Genomic DNA, 15,122 nt, shown 5'->3' with positions numbered 1-15,122 from the left:
GATCAGCAGTCCTGGCTGTATCCTGTCCCAGCTCCTTGTGCATCCCCAGTTTCCTCGATGGTGAGGTGAGGAGCAGAAAAGGCCTTGATGCTGTATAAGCTCTGCTCAGCAATAACTAAAACACCCCTGAATTATCAAGGCTGCTCCCAGCACAAATCCAAAACACAGCTCCATACTAGCTACTGTGGAGAAAATTAACTCTATTAGAGCCAAAACCAGTGTGCCAGCAAACTCAGTATCAGAGTAATTGAAGAAGGACATCCCAGGGAAGAAGAGATGCCTGGAAAGAGATGTTTGAGAAGATGGTGGGGTTACAGGTGAGGATGAAATGTTTCAGTTAATGAAGTTCAGAGTAGTTGAAATTCAGTGTTCTGTAGGTGGTGTTTGTATAGGGTTATTTAATTCAGGTATGCTGTGCTTTTAGATTTAATTGTTTTTATTCAACTTTCTGGTGTATTAAAAATATGGTCATGACACTCCTCTAATGTTAAGTAGAACTGTATGTTCAGTTCTCATCATGTCACAGATTTACTGTTGTTTGCATCTCTGATGTCTTTCACCATAATGTCAGCAGCCCCAAAGAAAGGGGCCCAGCTGCTATCTCTAGAAGTGAAGCTTTCAGGCTGAATTTAGTTTCAATAGAGATCTATTTCTATCAGCCCCACCCCTACTCATCTGAGAGTCAATGGTGTCTTTCCATAGGCTTCTACTGGCTTTAGATCAGTTTCCTACAGAACCTGGTTATCTGATAACATGAAGTGTTTGTTTTGTTTTGTGTCACTCAAAAGGGGAAGAGCACCTTGGGGTTTGTAGTTTATTGAAGGAGTGGTAATAGATTAAAATGTATGCCAGGGTTGAAAGAAACAGAGTGCTGACTCCATTCTAGTAATTCTTACCCTTGAGACTGTACTGTCCTTTGCCATATTCTGACAATGTGCCTGTGCAGTTCCAGGGGTAAATACTTGATCAGTTATGGTTGTTGTCCTACCAAATTCTCTCTTTCATACTTAAAACGGTTTGAAACTTTTTCTGTCACTAGCAGTTTTATGTTTTTTTACATCTTACTTTGTGTAGCTATATTGTGGGTGTGACTTAGATGTTTTAAAGCTCTCCAGTATCTATGCTGGGTGGAAACATTCTCTGTCACTTCACATCTGGATCTTCTTGTGTATTGTTTTCTCTCTGCAGGCTCTCACTCTTTTGGACAGATTTATGCAGCTCTTTTCCCTGGAGGAACTTTAAGTTTTATGCTGGTTGCTTATTTTCTCATTACCCTGCCCCTAGCCCCCCCCCCCCCAACTTCTTTTCCTCTTTACTTCCAATCCCTTAGTTTTCTTTCATTGCAGCTCAGATTTATGTTTTCATTCTTATTTCATACATTAGTTGCAAATAATTAATTTAGATGTGTATAAGGGAGAAGAAAGTCACCTTATTCCGTATATATATCCTTTGTATAAATGTAGTAAGAAACCTCCTTGTTCAGCCAGATTTTTTCATACATTACATTGAGAGTATACACCTAACTGAAGTAGAACATCTGGACGTACTGATGCTAGCCACAGTTTAGGTTGTACTCTTCTCCATTTGCTGCCACAGGTAAGACTTAAACCTAACTTACAGCCCGAGTTTAAATTGATGGACTGTATTTTGTGTGAGAAGGGAATGAGTTAAAAGCTGCTCACAGATACTTCAACTCTACCACTAAAAGTTAAACAAGTTTCTTCTGTAATATGGCTTCCTTATGAGCACTACTGGTTCCTGAAGGGGTTTTGGGTGTTCGCCCTCTCTCTCTTCTAATTCTCATAAAACTTCTCCAAAAGAGGTTTTAACTTTTCTGTAGGGAAGTTTCTTCTTTGGTTAAGTCTAACCTGGATTCTGGAATGCATTAATCAAATGTGACAGACAGCTGTTGGAGAATTAAGATTATTTCTAGTCTTTAAAATGGAGCTGCAAATAGCACAGTGGGACCGAAGCAGAAAGTAAAGGTCGGGGTGAAAGTAGAAGATTTAAGTTCAGCAGGTAAGAGCCCAGTTCCTGGCTCTTGCTCCTTACTGACTTCCTGCTTGGCATTGGTAAAATAATTGTTTTTGACTAGTATTTTGAGGATTTTGTTCATAAATCCCCCTGACTTTCAAAGTCAAAGGTACTTACAGTTGGAAGCTGACTACTTCAGGAAAAATCTTGAGATGAATGATGAGAACTCCAGTACTTTATCCCTTTATTTAATTTAAATGATCTTCACTGGTCAGGGGATCTGTGTTCTGCATGTGAACAACGACCATCCCAGTAGGACTGGGAAAGTTGGAGGGTTCCAAACTCAGAGGGCTGTAGAGGATTCATTCATGGAAATGCCCTGATCTGTGAAAAAATGAGATCTTGAAAACTGCAAATAGAAGTCATTTGATTAAGTGCATTTATGCAGATGTATAGTAAGAGTTATTAGTGTTGAATAATAGCTTAGCTGAAAAAAACAAAAAAAATGTAATACAGGTTTGATGGATATGAAATATTTGTGCAAAATACCCTGGCAACTGTAGTCTCTGCAGGAAAATTTCAAGGAGGAAGATTTTGTGTTAGCTTTTCAGTAGAAAACTAAAACAACAAAGTGCAAGATCAGTACAAGACCTCAACTTACCTGGATGCAGAAAGTATAAGAACAGTTTCTGCAAGTATTTGGATGTTTTAAATGTCTTGTCAAGGAGTTAGCCAGGGTTGGATTTCGCTCTAAGATAATGACAGACCTGATAATAAGAGCTTTCTGCAAGGAAGCAATAGTTATAGCCATGGTTCCTTGGCATCAAGGATTCCAAGGAGTGCTGTGATTCCCTGCGACAGAGTGACTCCTGCAGTCATATGGAAATTGTTCTTGTTGTCTTCAGCAGACTAATAGGTTCAAATCAAGAGGATCCTGTATGATGCATAGATAAACCTGGAGATTGAAGTAGCTGGTTGGTTGTGGAGACTGGGATGGGGCAACTTTCAGCTGTGTGCTTACTTGTCAGCCTGTGCTGCTCTACTTAGAAAGATGCCTTCCCAACTACTTTATTATTAAGGCAAAATAGATTAGTGCTGTGCTTGTTGGAGTAACAAGGAAATAACTTTAATTTTTCAATGTAGGAGCTGTTAAAGTTAGCCAAGAAATGTAAGGTTTTTAATAATGGATAAAGAGATTCAAAGCATCAAGGCTTTTAACAACAGAACAAGGAAGGGTCTTATTTATGATGATGCACAACAGCTTTATGTTTGTCTCACATTGGCTTATTTTCTTAGGCAAGCTGTAGTTTAGGATGTGGCTGCTGTCTGGGTTATGTGTGTGCAAAATTAGGAATGCTGCTGGATAATGCTAAAGCCTTTTGGTTAAATCATCTGAAAACCTATTAGAGGACTTTAGTAACATGGAAACTATCTTATGGGGCCAGGTAGTAAAATTATTGTAGTAATTCCAGAGATTTTATGTTGGTAGAATATACAACAGTGGGGATGAATAGCACAAAACTCTGCTGCAATACGTAGTGTGTAGATTTCCCCCCTCCCTCCTCAACTGTTATATACAGTGGGCAGTTAAACAGGTTGCAGTGACTGCGCGGCTTTGCTGCCTGATCTATTGTACATTTAATTCACTAAAGGTGACCCTTTTGTATTTCACTACAGAGACTTGAGCTTTGGCTATGCTTACCCAGGCTTATATTGGAATGTCCCATGGTAAAAGGGACATGACAAAGTTGCTTACTTCTAGGGCTTGGCTAGAACTTTCTCAACCGTGTTTGTACCCACTGTGTGCAAGCTACCTTACATAACAGCTGCTTAGGTACAGTGCAGAAACCTTTTGGATTGTCAGTTGGTGAGAACACAGGATGGTGAGTCAGTATGGGGCTACTGGTGTTTCTTTGGGACTCAGATCTGCAGAGGAATTTGTGAGCTATACAGTTACAGCTTTGAGTATATAATGTGAGACCTCCCTCAGGAGAACCACAGGAATGATGACTTGCAAGAGGCAAGTTTTTTTTTGTGCGTTTTGGGAAAACTGAAGAATGTCCATAATTGCTACAATGCTGTGAGTTAGCCCTCTGAACAGGGGAGCGTGGGGTGTTGGAGCTGTAGCTGTGCCTTTTGCTTTTTTTTTTTTGGAGTGGGATGGTGGTGCTGTTATTAGTTGAGTTTTGCCATTCATGTGTCTTTTGGAAGGGATGGAAATTAAGTAATTTCTCTGTCAAAGAGGACCACACTTCCCTCTTCTTGACTTTTTGCCCATGTCTTGTGTTTAGGGATATAAGGAAAAAAAAAAAAGACTGATAAGCCTTTCACCTGAACGCCTCATCTCCTGTCTAGCTCTAGGTGTTCTGTGTCCTTCCTGGAAGTCACAGGTCTTAATTCTGTCTTATTGGAAAGTGTCAAATCAGTAAAATTGAGTTACTTTGCCTCAGAACTAGATTTACTAAAAAGTAAATCTAAATCAAGGCAGTAACACTGATTTTTACACTGCCTTTTTTTTCCCTTCTAAATAAGATGTCATAAAGTAGCAGTAATTTTGTTCCATGTTCAGCTCTATTTTAGTGATAGAATTCTATCCAATTGACATATTTCAATTTTCCAGTAGGAATTTGAGTCTAATTTGATGTTTAGACATAGGCTGAATCTTGTGTCTTTGCATATTAAGTGTTCTGGAAAGGTGTCTGATTTTCACAGCAATAAATTATAACGACTCCTGTTTGTACACCATTAGAAAACATCTGGTGTTATCCATACTCATAGACAAAATGAACTTGCTGGAGAGGAGACCGTCCATTTCTGCTCTTAATGGCCTCAGCTGTTTATTTTACCCTTCAATAAAAACAAATCTGTGTATGTGATAATATTAGGACCCCTGCATTATTGCATTTTGGAATTGCATAAAATTTGAGGGGCTCCTTTGCCTACACAGTGATGTGTGTAGGCAGTGTAGGTTTTCTGGAAAATGCTGTAAGTAAAGTTTTGGAAAGTTGCTATGCATGTTTGCACCCCTGCAGTCCACCTGTAGGAAAACCCGGTTCTATTGATCTTAACATCTTGTTCACACTTCTGTGTGCTGCGGATTTATGGTACTAGCTTCTTGTCGTGTCCCTTCTCCATTATGGATCTATATAAAGTTCAGAAGAAAAAGTAATATCCAGTGGAGCTGTTTAATTCAAACACACTTCAGCATTCTCTCTATAAGGTATCATGAACAATTCTTCTCAAATATATCTATGTTTATCTTAAATATATGCTGAACTTGAAGGTTAAGTATTCAGATGTTTTGTTGAAATGGGGGAAGCAGTGGTTTGCTCATTAGTGGAAGGTTTGAACTAATTGTGTTTGTGAGTTCCAAAACTGGAACATTAAAAAGGTAGCTTTGAACTGCACAGGGCACAATTTCATTTCTAGCTTTTTTTTCAACCTGTCACTCATTTCTGTAGCTTTATGGGCAGGAAGATGTAGCTCTTTGTAAGCTTGCATTATTAGGCCTAAAATTTTTGATTGTATGTAATTATCTTGCCTTTCCCCCTCCTTTTTGCATTTTTGTTCAGTTCTCCTCTTTTTCCTGAACAATTGCTATTGTAGAGTTGAAAAGCTGAGGGTTGCGTGGAGAATATCTGTACTTCTCACACAATACCAGGTGTGCATCATGATTACTTGTGAAGTACTTCAGGTCAGTATTCTCTGAAGGTTTATTTAAAATGTGTCACTCAGTTATTTTTGTGGACTGAGAAATTCTTGCCATCTCCTTCTAGCCAAGATGAAAACCACACGAATAGCTGCATGGCTGTTAATGCAGACACTCATTATACATCAGTGAGTAAAGATTCACTGACTTAAGATGGATTTGAAACAAAAAGTTTGGTGGCTGGTTGGTTGGTTGGGGTAGGGTCATAGAAATGTTTCAGTTTTTCTTGATTCTTTTTTTTTTTTTTTACAGTGATTTAGAAGACTATGTTGAAACTAATTGGCTATAATACGTGATGGTTTTGGTTTGCTTTATAGAGTTAATACTACTATATTACAGAAGCCTTATTTTGAGTTTAGAAGGTTTTTGCTTTGAAGTGAAAGAGTAAACATCAATCCCTAATGTCCAATGCCCTGAGAAATCTTTTGTCTTAATTGGAAAGTACTGTAATATCCTCTGTTATCTTCAGATTTTTATATTAAAGGTAGTGGTGCTATGAATGTTCATGTGCACAATGAAAAGGTGTCAGGATTTGCAGGACAGAAACCTGTGGCATCTTCAGTCAGTTCTTCTTCTGCCCTCAGTCGGTTTCCTTTTCCTTCTCTAAATTTCCTCTTTCTCCCCCTAAAAGTTTTAGTTGATAGGATTATTCAGTTCTTGTGTTCATCTGTTGCATTGTAAAGCATAGTCACCTTACTTCATGTTACGTATTTTCAGTTGAATGCTTTTAGAGCTGGATAATGCTTCAGTAAGGTTGAACTGCATTTGTCTGAAAAAAAAAACCCTGTGGAAACAAGGGTGAAAGCAGGAATTCAGCCTGAATCTTCATCAGAAGAGGTTGGTCTTCTTACCCACTTTAATTGAAAAAGCAGCATGTTAGACAAGTTATCCCTGTCTCACTCTTCCTTTAAATCTGAGATTCCTGTAGACTATGGGAACATGTTAAATAACCTGGTAACTAACACCTCTTTAACTCCCTGTGGAGTTGCTTTTTTCAGATCTGATTAGTGCTGGTTACCGAGGGATGTTTGTATTTTGTTAAAAACTACTTTTAAGATTGCTTGACCAACAAGGAGCAGGGCGAGAGATTTTTACTTTTCCTATCAGCAATGTTGCTGTTTGGCTTCCAGAAGCACTGAGCTAGGTCAGGAATTGAGGTGCTCTAAAGCTGGTGCCCCTGTCTCCTGGCTCAGGGGTTGGCTGATGAGCTGCTGGCAACTCCTCTGCCAGGGGAACATGATGGTACAAGTCAGGTAGGTCTTTGGTTCTGGCCTCTTTCTAGCAAAACACACATGCCGCCTTCTCCAGCTGTGAGTGCGGCAGCTTCAGTAAGGCAATGTTTGCTCACTGCTTCGAGCCCTGGCTTCCTTGGTCACAGTCTAGTTTTGGGTGCTCTTGCAATTAAACTCATAATTGTTTTTTTGAGTTTTAAAGGCTTTTTTGTTTTGCAGCGTGTGTCTACCACTTAAAACTTGATGGTTTTCTAAGAGTAACTTCTATAGCATAGGCCTTTATGAGTGATGCAGTGACTTAGTAAGCATCTTCTGCTGTTTCAGCTATGAGTGTATTGAGGAGCGTAAGTGCCTTGGTACTTAAGTGCTACGGTACTTAAGTACTATTTAGCCAAAGAAAGGTGGTTTAGGAAATTAATATAAAAATTATCAAGTAAACATCAGCAAATGACCTGAGCTCCTTACAGAGCCCAGCTGGTAACTTTGTGCTATGCTTCTGCAAAACAGAAACGTAGCAGCTGCTGTCATCAGACAACTGAATGTGCTCAGGGCTGTCTACATGGTTGCTTTATTTTTGGAATAGGAATAGACCATTTACAAAGGTATATGAAAAAGTAGAGGAAAAATTTTAACTTTCAGAAGAAAATCCAAATGGTAATTGTAATGACTTATGCATTTTAAAAAGAAATTATTCCATAGTACTGCTTTCTTTGCAGAGATGAAGTTCTAAAACTGTAGTACAGATACAGCTTCTGTTAAAAGCATCTCATTCAAGGAGGTCTTCATGGTTTTCACTGAGTACTTAGTCTGACACACCTTGCCTATTGTTATTGCTAAATTAGATTTCCTTTTGACAGCTGACCACCATGTCACTCTTCCAGGGACTGTTTTGTTCTTAAGAGTGAATATGACATAAGGAAAATGGTTTAGCTGTGAATATTATTCCTTGTAGATTTTTTGTTCCTACAGATGTCTTAACAGGCTTCAGTATTCTCAGGAAGAGTGCTTTTTTCATTCTCTTGATGCTTTTTTTCAGTGTGAAAGTTGTGAAGTGTTGAAAGCAGAGATTTTCCTTGATTAATGTTGCTTTTGAGATTCTCAGCTTCTTGGCAGCACGTCCCTGAAGATTCTTTCCTTTTTTCTTTTCTCCCTCCTCCAAGATAGAGAGGAATAAACAGGAATATACTGCCCAGGGAAAAGAGGTGCTTGAAAATAGCAGAGGGAACTAATCTTATCCCTAGATTTTAAAACAAAGTTGTTCCTCTGTCCTGTCCCTCCCCCCCCCCCCCCCCCCCCCCAAAATTAAGCAGCAAACGACAGTATTTACTGTTTTACATTCGGGATAACATGAATGCATGTAATACAATGGCGACAATGTGCATGATCTTCTTTTAACTGTCTTTAGTTAATGAAAGATGCTTCAAGTTTTAGTTTTCTCTTTATGAGCTTGACTGCAGGAATGCCTAGTGTTAAGTGAAAGCATGGATACAAAAACATTGTCAAGTAAAAGGTGCCACTCAATCTGCTTGTTAGAAATGTGCGGTAGTGTTTAGTCTGTGAGCTGTAGGTATGAGAACTTCCATGTGAGGCGATTTGCATGTAATGCTGATGTGGAAACGTTGAGCAGTTGGGAAAGTATTTCTTCAGCCCCTCAAGGGAACTGCTCATAAAACTAAATCTTAGCTATTGTTGCAGGATTGATTCAGCTTGTTAGACACTGTATATCACTGCTATGGTGAAATAAGCTGATGTGGTTTCTGTTGCACTGATAGTGATATGTTTAGTAAATGTGACTAAGAGTTGAATTGTATTGGACGCTGTAGTTAGCCAGTAAACATGTCCTGATAGCATCTTCCTTCATAAGCAGAAAGATGCTGTTTAGGTATCTGATCTATTTTTGAGTTTCCTCCCAAATTCCTTATCCCTAAAGATGAAATGTTACAGTTTTTATGCAGAATTAATCTTGCTTCAAGATCCCTTTGGCAGTTAGAGGGTTAGCCATGGAGTTTGAGCCTAAGCCTGAATTTAGACCAGTCATGTGGGGCTGCTGCTGTGTACAGACTTGCAGAGAACATCAGATGTTGCCAGTACCAAAGCAGATGTGTCTGTTTTCTTGTGTCTTGTTTTAAAGCAGTCTTGTCTTTGTATGCAGAGAAGCTTTCCGATTAAGGGTTTTGAATAATCTTGCTCTATTTGGGTTGGGATCTCAGTTACAGAGAATCAAAGTCAATTGCTAAGGGTGTCTGCTTTACTCCTTCAGACTGATCTTAACCAGGTTTGAGTGAGATCTTGTTCCTCTTCAATACTGCCCGATTCACAGGTGGACAGATGACATGAATGAGAAGCAGACTGCCTCCCAGATCCCTTTCTTCGGAGACACCTTTCTGGCATTCATTGCTCCTTCAGCAGGGAGCCAGAACACTGGAGCAGGGTGGGGTTCTGATGGCTGGCTCATGTCTAGTGCAAAGCTCATTTCCAGTACAGGGAGAGTGATAGAGTGGCAGGTCGTTAAACTGACACTGCCTTTTTCACATGTAGGTTGCTGTACTGGGTAGGCAGTGAGCTTGGCAGAGAGAGACCTGTGCTGCAACCCCAACAGGCGTGTTGTGAGAGCAGATGTGGTCCTGCAGAGCTCAGCAGCAGTGTGGGTGGCTGGGAGGTGAAGTTTAAAGACAGCTGCCTTTTCTTGTGATACTCTTCAGGCTACATGTAGAAGGCATTTACCACTGTTTTGATCTTTCAGATGATTTAGTTTTATGCTTGTAAAGCCTTTTGCGAGCCAAGTATATTCATGCTTCATTTTGATTTGCCTTGTTACTATCTGTGTGGACTAATCAATGACCATTACTTCTACTATTAGAGGCAGCAGTGCAGCTGCAGAGGGAAAAAGCCACAGCTATGGGGCAGGCATTAAAGAAATGTTTCTTGGTTTGATGTTCAGCTTGTCATGCCTTTTTTTCCTTACTGGGTCAAAATATTCCTTTGTTCTTTTGAACATTTTTAGGAATTAGCCTACATAGAAATGACACTTGCTGCTGAGCGTGGGGGTACCTAACTGCAGCTGTCCCTGGAGTACAGCTCACCAATGACATGAATAAATGAGGAGGCTTTTAATATCTGTGAGGAGCTTACAAAGCAGCTTGTGCATGTGCTGACAATTGGTGCTTAATTGGTTGAGATTTCAAGAACCCTAAGACAACATTTATTCATACCTCTTTTCCCAAGTTTTTCACATTTCTTCTCTGTGAGCTTTTTAGTGTTAATACACTATTTTGAAATAGATACATAAGAAAATTGCTCTTAATAAAGAGCATTATATAAATGTCTGTAATGTGTATATATGTTTAAATAAAGAGGAAGCTAAGTTTCCTTTAAAATATCTGAGGTTATAGGAGGGAGAAGTTTGGGGCTTGAATCTAACTGAGCTGTAGAATTCGGAGGCTATTTATCATAGTCATAACTGCCAGTCTTTTAAGATACATTTCCCCCCCTTCAGTATATGTATATCCATTTTTTAACAGCTAAGATGTCATTGTGCTAGAGCGTGCCTTTTTTATACCCCTCATTGAAGACATCTGGTTTGTGTAGAGCTGTCCTCAGGTGATTCCATTTCCTCTCTACAGAGCCTTATGAGGCAAAGCCCCTCAGTGAGAATGAGGTGGTTTGTGTGGTCCTTGAGCCCGCATGTGTATACAATAACAATTCCCCAACACTTTCCTTTGTTGGTAAGTTTTCATCACAGGCAACTGCTTTGAAGTGTAAGATAGTAAAAGGGGGGAGAACTGCTGTGTTTGGAGCCTCTGTGCACTAGTAGATAAATGTGAAAGTAATAGGCATTAGAGTAGGTTAGGTATATTTTCTACCTGTATCTCAAGCTATTGAGCTGTTGACAATCAAGGAAGTATTTTATACCAGTTTTAGGAAATCAGAAGGCTTTTTAAATGCTGGTATGTAAAATATAAACACTGGAATAATGAGACCTGAATAACTGTGCTACACAAACAGAATTTCTCATGCTTTGTAGAAGATTATGGCTGATGGATAGGTTCTCTTTTAACAGAGAATGTGATAAACCCTCCTCTCATGGTCCCATTGCAGTGTTGGATACTAAGAACATAACTAATTCATCATCTCTCCACAGATTTCCAGTAATCTGTTACTAATGCTTGTATTCAAGTAAATATAACTAAAGCTGACAGATGTAAAAACTGTTGCATTCATATCCCAGTGATGCAGTGAGGTGTAAAAAAACGGCTAGGAACTGTAAAGTATAGCCTTTCGTGAAACCTAATGACAGTATCTAACTTCCTGATGAAAACACGTTATTGTGAATGTCAGTGCACAGCGGATTGCTTAGACAGACTGCAGTGATGGTTGCTGAAGAAATATCAAAAGCAATAAAATATAGAACAACAATCTTCCATTGGTTTTGTTACAATTCAAATATGTTATCACTTGTGCAGTGTCATTTCAGACAGAATCACAATGAGTATGACAGGTGATTCTTGAAAAGTAAGTAATGGTAAAAAGAGTTGCTTTTAATATCTTAAAGACTTAATATAGATGCTGGCATATATTTTGTCTTTAAAAGCCAATATTATGGCAATCTGAAATGGCAGAAACTTCGAATTAGCTAAACTATGCTTTTTGCTGTGGGTAGAATTTGAGGCTCCAGTTAGGTTTCATTAGTTTCAATTAAACTAGTTTTATTTAGTTCAGTTAAAAGATCCCATTTGACCAGAATTGATTTGAACAGTAATCATGGTGAGTGAAACCTTTTTATTAAACGGTGTGTCTGTTTATGTCTTTCTTGCTTCTTCTAATCAAGTAAACCAAAGGAGGCTGCTTTTTGTTAGTTACCAATGAAATAGTTTGCATCAGTTTTTTCTATTTCCAGTGACAGTGGTAGTTGGGTCCGTTGGCTGCCTGAACACTGGTGCAGAAAACAAGGAGAGAGTGCAATGAAATTTGTATATGGTGGCTCATCCAGTGAAATCCCCTTCCCTGCTTCTGCAAAACCAAAACCTAATTAAGGAAAGCTGAATAACAATGAAGTCCTAAAAGTTCAGGTCTTGAGTGGGTTTTAACATTGGTTTTGTGTGCTGCTGACAGTCTAGGATGACAGTTTTAAAATGTTGAACTTCTGTAACAGTCGCAGTGCTTTGTTCTGTCATTTGAATGTCTGTTCCTACCTTCAGTTCAGCAAGCCCTTCCTGGTGTTACCAAACACGACTCAGTACTGGGAAATACTATGAGAGTGTTAAATTTGAGATGGTTTGTTTTAATTTCAAGTTCTTCTTATTCATCAGAAGCATCTCTCTTATACAGTACTGTTGTTTTTTGTTACTTCTGTTATGATAAACATTAAGGAAATGCCGTGAATCCAGTCCATCTGAATGCTCCTGGAGAAGTCATCTTTTGTTCTCTCTTCTCTCACCTTTCCTCTTCCACCTTGCTTTATGTGGATAGCCCGTTTTTGTTCCAGCCAGTTTTGCATTGCAGCAGAGTCAAATTCCTGCTTTTAAGACTGAACTCTGTATGTTCATGGTCTCTTATACATTTGTGATCCTAGATTTTTCTTGTGTTCTCCAAAGCCTACTTGTCCTACAGCAGCTCAAAAAGACCTCTGAAGCTCTGTCAAATACAAATGTAGGAAAAGTGGTCAGAAATAAATGCTTTAAAAAATACAAGTTCTGAGTGTGGCAAAAATAATCTAACAGAAATAGGGGTGGTTTTTGTTTTTTTTTTTTCTTCCTTTATTCCAGATGAACAGGGTCTGCAGAATAAAGGATAGTAGGGGCACCAGATCACCTCTGCTCCCCCATTTAAAAGCATCAGTGACCTGTAATTCAAGTTGGAGGTTGGAGAGAGCTCCTTTGAGTTGTGTGTGACCACAAGATGATATGCAGATACTGTGCATTCGGATCTGGTTGTGATGATCCTGAATGCTTGTAACATCTGGCCTTTGCTTTTGTCAGGTTCTGTGTGCGAAGCCTAGTCCTGCACCACACTGAGCACAGCAACCAGCTGTCTAAAGAGCAGAGATTACTAGGAACATGAAAGTCCCATTAGCACGTCTCTGTTTCCTCTGGGAATATTATAATGCCTGTGTCCTATATTTTAGGTTTCATGCATGAGTATGGCCTTAAATATCCAAAAGACTTTGTCTATTTCCAAAATCATGATCTTTATTGACACTTTTTTTCTGCTGTCAGCCGGTAGCAGAAGGTTCAGCATAAATACCAAGCCATTTTTTTCTTTTATTTGTAAAAACCTTTCTCATGTTTTATATTTGTATTTAAAAAACACCCCCAAACCACAACAACAAACTGTCTTCTGGTGATAAGGTCAGAAATGATCCCTATCACACAAATGAAGAGCTTGAATACTGTTGAAGGGAGCCAGAATAAGAGCCTGCATAATGAGGGACCAGATGATGCCTTTAAAGGGGCGGTGAAGGAGACATGCACAGTTTTTCAGGATCTAGTAAAAGGTTTTTAAAGGTAGACATACTGGAAGAGTAGCCAGCCAGGTGAAGGGTAGCTGTAGAAAATGAAAGAGGGATAACTGGGAACAAGAGTTGTGAAGGAATGTGGAAGAAGTTCTTAGGCTAAGGATGTGTACTGGAAGCTACAGAAGATGTAGGGGATATGGTAAAATAGAGTGCAGGGATGAGGACATACTATTTCTAACAAATAGCTTGCACTTGCATTCACCACTGGACCTGTGACCACTGAAAAATCAGAACTTTAAGGAAAAATGTTCAGAAATGGCATTTTGTAAAGTTATACCATGTCTTGTCCGTGAACTGCCAAATACATGCAGAGCCCACAGTGGTTTCCTTTTCCACAATGGAAGGGGCAGGAATGGCTTTCATAAAAGCCGTTTGTCATCTTTTAAAGCGTGTTTTGTTTTTTCTCGTTGACAAACATGGTATTCACAACTTGTGCTTTTCATGAATGCAGTTCATTGTCAGAGTTAAACGTTTTGGTGTCTGTAAGAAGTAGGATTTGTAACAGGCAAACTAACTTGAATTACTTGAATGCAAGACACTATAGACTCTCTGTAATGCAAATAATGTGTTTCCTAGACAAAAACATGATGAGATTTTTTTTTTTTTTACTTTTAAAAGGTTTTCAAAATGAAATATTTCTAAGTTACATTTGCTGCATTAACATTACTTTATGCTTTCTTCTGTGTGAGCTTCCTGCTTAAATTGTGATTAGTGTTGGTTCAAAGACATAATTTGTACTGGAGCCTGCTCAGCGTGAGGGGTGGGAGGCTGAAATGAAGCTCCTTGGCTCTAAGTCAGCAAACCAGTTTGTTACCTTTTAAGCTGCTGTTTGTAACAAACTCTCACACAGATGTAGGTACTTACAGTCTGTAGCAGATTAATTATAAATTGATTACTGCAGCTTTCTGATAATTTATTAAATTAGTGTAATATGGTCATAGAGAACTTCCAAGGGATACTTTATAAGCCTGTGTTTTATTGTTTAATAATACCCAAGCAGTAGAACTACTGTTGTGGCTTTTATTCATTGCTACTGGGAGGTTCAAGTTTTGAGTCTGTATGACTTCAAATCAAAGATCAGGTATTTGTCATGCTTCACAATCTAAATTTTGGGGTGTCTGCAAGCAAATTCTATCTTTAAAGTGAATACTGGCAAAATAAGCTTTCTCATGATTTGTTAGATATTGGTCCTTGTAAACTTGATGGGTGCATGCTTTTACGTGTTTGAAGTGATTCAGAAAGGGCAGTGGGAAATAGGTAATTCCTGCTGTGTTATATTTGTAGAGGGTTTTTTTTCTCTTCCATGATCATGGATGGGGGAAGTAGGAGATACTCATACTTCCGAGAGTTTTAATGTTAGTTAAAAAATGATATGCTTCTTACTTGATTCAGGGTGGAGGTTTTAAAATCCTGTTAAATATTCTACATGAGAGAGAAAACTTTTACCTTGCAAGTAATCATCCTATAGTCTAGGGGGAGGTGGTTGTCCTGAAGGCTTTGTAAAATAGGGGACTCAAGGCTTTTTGGAGTGAATTTGTGTGTAGTGCACATTTTGCAGTGGAGGTGAGACGCAGTTTTCTGAAGAAAGCTTTGTTAAAATCGTTCATTTCTTTTGAAAGCTTTAAAGGAAGCAAGGGCTTCAGTTTCTCCAGTTACTACAGTAATTAGTGTTGTAGCTGTGGGAAAACCAGAA

This window comes from Pezoporus flaviventris, unplaced genomic scaffold (genome assembly GCF_033815535.1).
Source record: "Pezoporus flaviventris isolate CSIRO_AGI_PZ_B2104156 unplaced genomic scaffold, CSIRO_AGI_Pfla_v1 ptg000073l, whole genome shotgun sequence".
Lineage (NCBI taxonomy): Eukaryota > Metazoa > Chordata > Aves > Psittaciformes > Psittacidae > Pezoporus > Pezoporus flaviventris.
The sequence above is the reverse complement of the archived record's forward strand: the minus strand, read 5'-3'. Positions refer to the sequence as shown.